The following is a 10,000-nucleotide window of genomic DNA, read 5'->3' on the forward strand; positions in this document are numbered from 1 at the left end:
GGGCAACAATGCATTGCTACGAGTTTGCGTGCTTTGATTTATAACAATATCAAAGGAATTAATACATGTAATGACCTGGTACAAGTTATGGAAATGGGTCAGGGAAGGTGTATTTAATGCAAACAGAATTACCTGCTGTGATTGCTACATGTATGTCTGAGAAAAATTACCAGCTTAATTATAGTGAAAGCTACACAGGTAATCTACATAACACTGATTCAATTATTGAGAGATATCAGTACAGTATACCAATAGACAGTGCATTTGAATCACTCTTGTCACAAAATTATTCTTCATTTATTCTGACAATAGGATGTATTAGTGTTATTATCTATCATACTGATAATGGAGGTTATAAGATTTTTGATTCTCATGCAAGAGATGAATATGGTAAAAGCCATCCCCAAGGTACATGTGTACTATTAGAAGTACATCCATTAAGGACTTAGTACAGTATTTCCAGGCTGTACACTCACTCGGTGACAATTATGAACGCGGACGGCTGCATATTAGTACATATGAAATAACTGCAGTGAACAGTGTTAGAGGACAATGCAACTGCACTTGTAAACAATATTGTGCTGTAGGGCTTTATGCAATGTGTTACTCAACAGCAAAGTCTTGTAGTTATTGGAAATCCGAAACGTTATGTTGCATAGCTTACCAAGGAAACAAATCCTATCGTCACCTGAGCATTAACAGACACCTCACAAAGTGCAGATTTACCAAGAGTCTTGATATTTGTGAAGTTGATGGTAGTAATGGTAATGAATTTATATAGTGCATTTTCTATTGGCATATTCAAATGCGCTTTACAAGCAAGTGATCTATGGGTGAGATCGGACATCAAGTCAGCAATGTTTTCATGACGAAATGCATGTTGTTTTTGCCAGTGTGATTACAAATTTCGTGATCTTTCTTTGAGACATGCACATCTTTCCATGTATCACACATCTTTTTTTAGAACTACTACACAACGCTCATGATCCTTAGCAGCACACGTGTGGCCACAGCCCGACTTACGATCCTAGATCGTCTTGTTATACACAGAATTCAAAAAGCTGACACTTAGAAACTTTGATCACGTGTATTTGTATTGTAAAGAGATACAATCTCGTACCCAGAGTCCTCGGGCTTCTTGGTCAGCGGGTGAGCGCCCGGAGAGACTCTGGGATAATCGACTCTATTTTCCCAGAAAACGTGGGTTCCGGTCTTATTACGTATGCTTGAGTTTAACCGGAAACAGAAAAGAGAAAACCGTAAACAGTACAAATGGCGGGTTGAAAGTGTTCGAGAAACAAGAATTTTAGCCTTACACACAAAGAAACTGGAGAAATGATCATTGGTTTGCTGTAAGAGCAAGTGAAGATGAAACCTCTGACGCTTTCGGTAAGTGTATTTTTAGTGTTTCAGCGTACATTCCATCGTTCAAAATGCCATCGTGCAAGCAACACCATCGAGAAATTTTTGTGGAAACGACACAAATATCCTCCTCTACTACGATTTGATGTTTCCGTAATTCTGAATGACTTCGACAAGACCTTAATTCCACGAGTTTCTCCTCAAAGAGACTGACATAATGTTTTCCCACGGTACTTTTGCAACAGCAACAGTAATCACTTTTTAGCAGCGTGGGAAATTCCCGTATGGTATAAGACATAATTCAAACTTCGTGGTTCTTTATTTTTGTGATTTACATATTTCTGAGGTAGAAAAAAACAAACAGCAATGAAACTAGTTTTAGGCCCCGTTTATATGGAAAAAAGTTGTCCCGGGTAGAAGGGTCACCCTCCTAGCCGACTTACCCTGGGCGAGCCAACTTTTCATACATTTCCTTACAAAACGCAGCGAACCGTTTATATGAGAAAACAAAAGTTGGCTCGGCTAGATAGGTGACCGGCCTAGATGAGTCACCCTTTTTTGACGGTAGGGTCACCCTCCTGGCCGGGCCAACTTTTCTTCATATAAACACTTTGGCTCGGTCAGCCGGGACACAATTCCACGTATCGGAAATTGAAGTCCGTGTTTTATCTTTAAAACGAACATTGTGGCTTAAATTGCTATCAAAGAAGTTAAATCTAAGTCAACAGTGACCGTGTGAGTGATTTAAAACATAGAAATCCAGCGGAAAGAGGGATATTGAAGTCATGAATTATTAAGCAGGGCCAATGAATAATTTAGTAGGGTTAACTTTGACTCGGTCAACCGGGACAACTTTTCTCATATAAACGCTCGGTAAAGTTGACTCGGCTAGGAGGGTGACCCTTCTACCCGGGACAACTTTTCTCCATATAAACGGGGCCTTAGATTTTGAATCTCCCTCCAAATTCTGGGGCTTCCGAATTACTTACTGACTTTCTGTCTCACTGCGATTGTTACGCAAGCGGCCAATCAAAAATATAGTTCAAGTCGATTATCCCAGAGTCTCTCCCGGCGCTCACCCGCTGACCAAGAAGCCAGAGGACTCTGGGTACGAGATTGAAAGAGATAAGGATATTTTTAAAAATGGTCCTGTAACCAGGTGATAGAAACATATTAAGAAATAAGAACGTTACTCTGGTTGAAATTGTATAAGAATATGTACAATGTTTTAAAAGTCCCAACGTTTCGGTTGAACCTTCAACCTTCATCTGGGGAAAGTGAAAAAATAATTCGCAAAAAACACGTTTCTTATAGTATGCCAAATTCGAGTCTATTATTATTGAATTCTGGACGTTACTGTTTGCCGTCGAGACAACGGTCGACTTTCCACTAAGGTCTATCGTAAACCTACCCACACTGAAAGATACCTGTCGTTCCATTCGCATCACCCGGTTGCGCACAGCCGTTGGCAAAACCCGGATCGGATCGGATCGGACCGAACCGGACTGGACCGGATCGGATCGCATCGGATCGGATCGGATCGGACCAGACCGGATCGGATCGGATCGGATCGGATCGACAAAACCCGGACTGGTTCAATATCAAAATTCCTGCCAATAGACACATGAAATCCCTGGGTCACCAGTTAAGGTTTCTTCCCACCTTCACGGGTGTCCTTCCGGAAAACGTTCGTACTTGCGTTTCAATAAAATCATAGCAAACTATACATCAGAAGAAAGCTTAATAAATGTGGACAGTTTGTGTATGCAAGGGCCATCTGAACAAAGTACAAGTGCCGGATCTTGGGAGATCTGACCAGCAAATAATATTTAGACTAAAAACAAAATAATTATGCAAGGCTGGTTGTACGGCTGTGAGGATATATAGTTTTTGTTTGACCAATATTTCGTCAGGTACGGCCCGACTTCTTCAGGGAGTTATGTACGAGTTATGATTTAACTCCCTGAAGGAGTCAGGCCGTGCCTGACGAAAATTGGTCAAACAAACACTATATATCCTCACAGCCGTAAAACCAGCCTTGCATACTTATTTTGTTTTTAGTCTTAATAAACGTAGTTTACGCCAACAGATATAGTGTAACCGAGTTTTCAGGAGTGCTCAACGACCAATTTTTCAAATAAGGTTCATTTCGTTTCCGAACAACAAACTGGCACCTTTAAAGCGGTTTATGGTTAATAATTAACTTTCGAGGGAAAAAAATAGCCGCTCCTCAGAGCCAGCAAGACAAAGTCCAAAGGATCCCTTTTGCCAGCAAGCAAATTCATTGAGGACCATAATACCAGCCAGGAATTTTTTATTTGCCATTGCTTTCTACCAGCAATGTAGGATGAACATACTTAGCCAGCCAGCAAGTAGAAAAAGAAAAAAAGTGATTTTTACTTAAATTTAACAAGATTTAATCAGCTATTTCAGCGTTACTTCCTTTTAATATCACTGTAAAGCCATTAAGGGCCGTCATCTGAACAAAGTCTAACTTAGACCGTCAAAATGCAAATATAAATTATCTCCTACTCCGCAATTACGTTTTCATAATTCACCATAAATTACACAACGGTCTCCTTTCTGTAGGTCCCATCCTACCTTAAGTTTTCTCGTTTGCGTTAATTTGCTTATTTGTACCGTTCATTTGTATAAAAGTGCCCCTAGAAAAATTATGTGAAAAGGATTTACCGTAAATGCTCGAATTAGCGCCCAGCTTCAAATAAGCACCCCGCTTCGAATTAGCGCCCCTCCTAAGGCTCAAAATTTGTAAAAGGACCCCCCCTTCAAATATGCGATCCCAATCCCAGCTACGCTGACTATCTTTTTAAGAATTAAGGAAATGAATTAAAGATTTTATCGCTCACCTCACGTTGTGTAATTTATGGTCTCTTCGCCCACACTTGTTACTCTCCAGTATCATCTACATTACGCCTAAAACCTGCCAACTTTGATGTACTATCGCATGGGAAGAGAGCGTCCATTTCCTCCCCTTGATCTTCAGAACAACTTGCCTCGTACCATCCTTTTATGTGGCATACAATCTGAATACTATTTAATCTAACCTATGATTTATCATATGCGTTTATGTCCATGCGTGAGGGAGTTTACATACTTGAATTGAGTCCACATGAAAGCAAAAAATATTTAAATTTATATATAACTATTATCCATCACGACTAACATTATCATGTTCATTGATAAAATTTACGTTACTAAAAGTATTAACAAATGAACAACTTTTTTAAAAAGCCAGATTATCGGTATTTTTATCCTTAATTTTAAAATCACATGATCCCTATCATGACTGTCACCGAAATTGAGACTTCATCATGATAAAAAATAACAGCCGAAATATACATCCCTTTCATCTGTATCCTTATGTACAAATTATTTACTTACTTTTCGACTATTCTGGAATTTTTTCGAGTTCTTACAAGTTAATATGTCATGGGATCTTGTAGAAATGTTTCATAGTCAATGAAAATTTGCAAAGAAACAGATTTCTATTAAAAAAATGTTTTTCACATGATATAAACAAATGCTAGCATTTTACTATTTCCTCGTAATTAAATTTAAACTCATATTGGAATATTAAGTAAACCCAAGTGTCAATTTTTCAGTGAGAAACTGGTTTAAAAGTTCGAGAAATAATGATATAAAACGATAATTACCTACCAATCGGTGTTACGATACGACTATACTGTAACCGGGGCCACTTAGACAGATTTGACCAATAACATAAGAAAGTTGGTTGTGGACCAAACAGCAGCTCATAAAAAATTAGTTACTCAAAGCACGAAATTTAAATGATAAAAGCGAACGCTTGGTCGATTCGAAACTTTACATATAACACCCAGGAGATTGACACTAGCTCTTATTTTGTCATCTAAAAGCACGTTCTTCGCTACCATTGCCGCACTTTGCAAAGACTATCGCGACCTCAAGTCACAAAAATATAATTAACGTTTCCGTTTTTTGCCTCCGTCGTTCACTCTAAAGGACCTTTCAGGTTGTAATTGGTTGAGTTTGGTCTATATTGTTTATTTTGATTAGGATCAACACCTAACTTTCTTGGAATGTATTCTGACTTTCCTGTAATCCGACTGGTCACCTCAATTTTGTCCAGGTGGCTCGGTTATCTGCTGTAAGATCCAAGGGACTGATCAAGATCTGTTTGTCAACCAACCCTTGCAGTAGCATAAGAGTCTGAAAAAGACTTCAAGCATTGCTCGATTAGCCAAAGTTGGACCTGTCAATAACCGAAAACAAACAAAGTAGTGATGTTGTTTGCATTACCTTCCAATTGTTAAACGTAAGTTCACTGAGGAGATACTCAATCGATAAGCGTTTGGAAGCACAAAGGCGATCGCCGATGTATTGCAAGATCTTTATAGAAGTCACAAAGACACCACAAAAGTCAACCAATTAGGATGCTTTCCAAGTTCTCAACAGAACTCACAACCAATAAAATTCGCAGATGTTTTGCAAGTTCTAAGCAGACGTCGCAAAGACAATCGCCGATGTATTGCAAGATCTTAACAGAAGTCACAAAGACAATCGCCGATGTATTGCAAGATCTTTATAGAAGTCACAAAGACATCACCACACTAGTCAATCAACGAGAATGCTTTTCAAGTTCTCAGCAGATCTCACAACCAATACAATTCGCCGATGTTTTGCAAGTTCTAAGACGTCACAAAGACAATCGCCGATGTATTGCAAGATCTTAACAGAAGTCACAAAGACAATCGCCGATGTATTGCAAGATCTTTATAGAAGTCACAAAGACATCATTACACTAGTCAATCAACGGGAATGCTTTTCAAGTTCTCAACAGAACTCACAACCAATATAATTCGCCGATGATTTGCAAGTTCTAAGCAGTCGTCACAAAGACAATCGCCGATGTATTGCAAGATCTTAACACAAGTCACAAAGACAATCGCCGATGTATTGCAAGATCTTTATAGAAGTCACAAAGACATCACCACACTAGTCAATCAACGAGAATGCTTTTCAAGTTCTCAACAGAACTCACAACCAATATAATTCGCCGATGTTTTGCAAGTTCTAAGCAGACGTCACAAAGACAATCGCCGATGTATTGCAAGATCTTAACAGAAGTCACAAAGACAATCGCCGATGTATTGCAAGATCTTTATAGAAGTCACAAAGACATCACCACACGAGTCAATTAACGAGAACGCTTTGCAAGTAAGTTCTCAACAGATCTCACAACCAATATAATTCGCCGATGTTTTGCAAGTTCTAAGCAGACGTCACAAAGACAATCGCCGATTATTGCAAGATCTTAACAGAAGTCACAAAGACAATCGCCGATGTATTGCAAGATCTTTATAGAAGTCACAAAGACATCACCACACGACTCAACCAATTAGGATGCTTTGCAAGTTCTCAACAGAACTCACAACCAATAAAATTCGCCGATGTATTGCAAGATCTTTATAGAAGTCACAAAGACATCACTACACTAGTCAATCAACGAGAACGCTTTGCAAGTTCTCAACGGAACTCACAACCAATAAAATTCGCCGATGTTTTGCAATTTCGAAGCGGACGTCACAAAGACAATCGCCAATGTATTGCAAGATCTTAACAGAAGTCACAAAGACCATCGCCGATGTATTGCAAGATCTTTATAGAAGTCACAAAGACATCACCACACTAGTCAATCAACGAGAATGCTTTGCAAGTTCTCAACAGAACGCACAACCAATATAATTCGCCGATGGTTTGCAACTTTTAAGCAGACGTCACAAAGACAATCGCCGATGTATTGCAAGATCTTAACAGAAGTCACAAAGAAAATCGCCGATGTATTGCAAGATCTTTATAGAAGTCACAAAGACATCATTACACTAGTCAATCAATGAGAATGTTTTGCCAGTTCTTAATGGTAGTCACGAAGTAATCACCATGCAAGATCCTTAGAGTTATAAACATCTCACAGGTGTTTTCAAGCAGTTCGGTAAATAAAGTAAAGTCCTGTAGTACTCACACGTAAAATGTGCTAGTTTTCAGAAATTTTCTTTACGGTGGAAAGGATGCTTTGAAGGAATAGTGAAATCATCGCCGATGTAAATTAGCTTCGTAGGACTTTGTCTTTCAAGAATGACCTGTGCAGTGGGTTCTTCTCAGAGCCTTGTCAATTACCAGTCTTCAAAATGGAACTTTTCCCGCAAAAAGTAAAACTGAAACAACGGTTTTGTTGGCTATACAAAGTTATATTTCCCTGAAACGTTAACGCGTTAATGGTATGTAAAGGGCTAATTACTTGTTTAATGGCCATGTATGCATGCAGCGGATCAACGTTCTTTTCTACTATTTTTCCCTTACTTCTTTTCTTGTTTCCTTTGTGGCGCTTTGCCATGGAACTGTAAAAGGATTTCTTATCCGTCTCACTTTTTAATACTTAAAACTGAATTTTTTTTGGAGGGAGAGCTGCTTCACTTGCTTCAGATATTCGTCTCTGCGACGCTTCAATTTTGGGGACAGCTAATTCACTATTTTTTTTTTAATCAATGAAATGTAGTCAAAATTTGCATGCTTCAAGTCCTTCAACAACATTTCATCTTCCTTTTGTTGGTTAACAGTACAGGATATTTACCACCTCTTTTCACATTTTACTCCCGTTACATGGGCTAATTTTCTAGGAAAATGGAAATCTAAAATTTTTGGATTCAAAGATGTGACAAAAAGAGGAATAAGAACAAAATTCTCAATTTGGTAAAACGTTCAACTGTATCCAGGGCTCAAAATAATTTCCGGAGATTTTTTCCGGAGAAATTCATTTTAGCTCGGTCACCTATCGTTTCTGGCCGGTCAAATTTATCTGATAAATATCTCTTAAAGCAGGGGCCCATGAACCAAAACTACAGTAGCATTCTAATATTTTTCCGAAAAAGTCCTTGCTTGGAGCTTATAGCACAACAGCACTCATTATCAACAATAAAAAAATAAATTATCGGACACCTTAAATTCGTCCGGCGCCCCAAAATATGATGATTTCTGGTGTACGTATCACGGTGTGTGAGCTTGATCCTAAAACTCCGCCAGTAATCTATGTTACTCCCCATTAAATTTAATAAAGGAGGAGAAAATTTGTATTCATCGAGAAAATTAACCAATAAATATTAAAGTGAAAATGTTTTAATTTTATGACTGGAAATGTGTGAACTTCGCTGTCTTTCAATGCGCCAATTGTAAACAACGGTTTTAGTTGCATTTTCACCCAGGATTTCAGATTAAAGTCCCGCAATACACAGCGACTCGCTACATACTGATAACAACTGAAACAACTGAACAGCATGGTGGCGGTATAAAATTTGTATCTGTTCGGTCATGCTAAGAGAACTTGAGGCACGGTTTTCGAAATTACAAGGGCTTCAGTATTATTTTCCCGAAAATTTTATTTTCCACGAAAAATAGCCTAACCTGGGGCGTGAAATATGAAAAATTAAACTTCGAAAGTCGTAGGGAATTAATTAGATAAGCTTCGAAAATTGTACATCATCCTCAAGTTATAGAGAATTCGAGGCAATATTCACTTCTCCGAACAGATATTTAACAGAAAACAGTCATTGGGTGGCCCTGTCAACTCCACAATTAGTCCGGACATTGTCTGTTGACCGGCCGTTATTTCCAACCTTGCAGAAATTTTCGGGAAAATAACACTGAAGCCCTTGCAATTTGGAAAACCCTCAAGTTCTCCTAGGATGACCGAACAAATACAAATTTTATAGCACCGCTTATATGAATTGCTCATAGATATCCATTGTAGCTATGTAGCTAGCCCGCGGTTCAGGCGAATCGTTTGTGCGGCGTAGAAAGAAGAGAACGGTCTGTCGTGTCACGACAATTTTATAGAACGTTAGACCGATTGAAACTCAGTCCTCCAGAAACACAAACACAAAAATGTGATCTCTGACTGTCGCCTCATTTCTTCCAGTATGATCAAACACAAGTATAACCACATCCCCAAAATAATTGAGGTGGAGGTGCCGCAACTTGCATGCAGAGACAACACAATGGAAGTGTGTCATACGATAAAGCTCAAATCGAAAACAAGACAAAGAGTAAAGAAAAAGAAGGGAAAATTCATGATTTCGAAATGTAGATTTACAGCATTTAAACACGAACCTTTTATATAACGCAATGATCACTCTCTACACTACAAGCGTTTTTTTTAAGGGCGGTCGAAAGCTGGAAGCCAGTTTAAGTTCGAATTGCAGAGGCCGTCACTCGATGAAAACACCTGGAAATCAGAACCCGCGCTTGTCAATTCGACCGGAGAAAAACACTGGCCAGGTTATCAACATGAAGTATATAAACAATCTTGCGTCACTGAAGGTTTTGGCGGAACACTTTGATGTAAACGACCGAAAATACCACTGAGAAATTTTGCTCGAGTTTCGAGTACGATAAAGTTTAAAATGTTGCTGACATGACAGGTCATGAAAATGCATGCGCACTGTATAAATGCAAGCAACTAGGAGGGAAAGCCTTGTTTTTGCACAGGGAGACTTCGTAACTCAAATATTGGCAGCTGAGAGACGAGAACGTTATTTCGTTTGTCCCTGTCTCCCCTAATGAGCTCTAAATCACCTGGCGAAAT

The sequence above is a fragment of the Montipora capricornis genome, chromosome 9, assembly GCF_036669925.1.
Source record: "Montipora capricornis isolate CH-2021 chromosome 9, ASM3666992v2, whole genome shotgun sequence".
Classification (NCBI taxonomy): Eukaryota; Metazoa; Cnidaria; class Anthozoa; order Scleractinia; family Acroporidae; genus Montipora; species Montipora capricornis.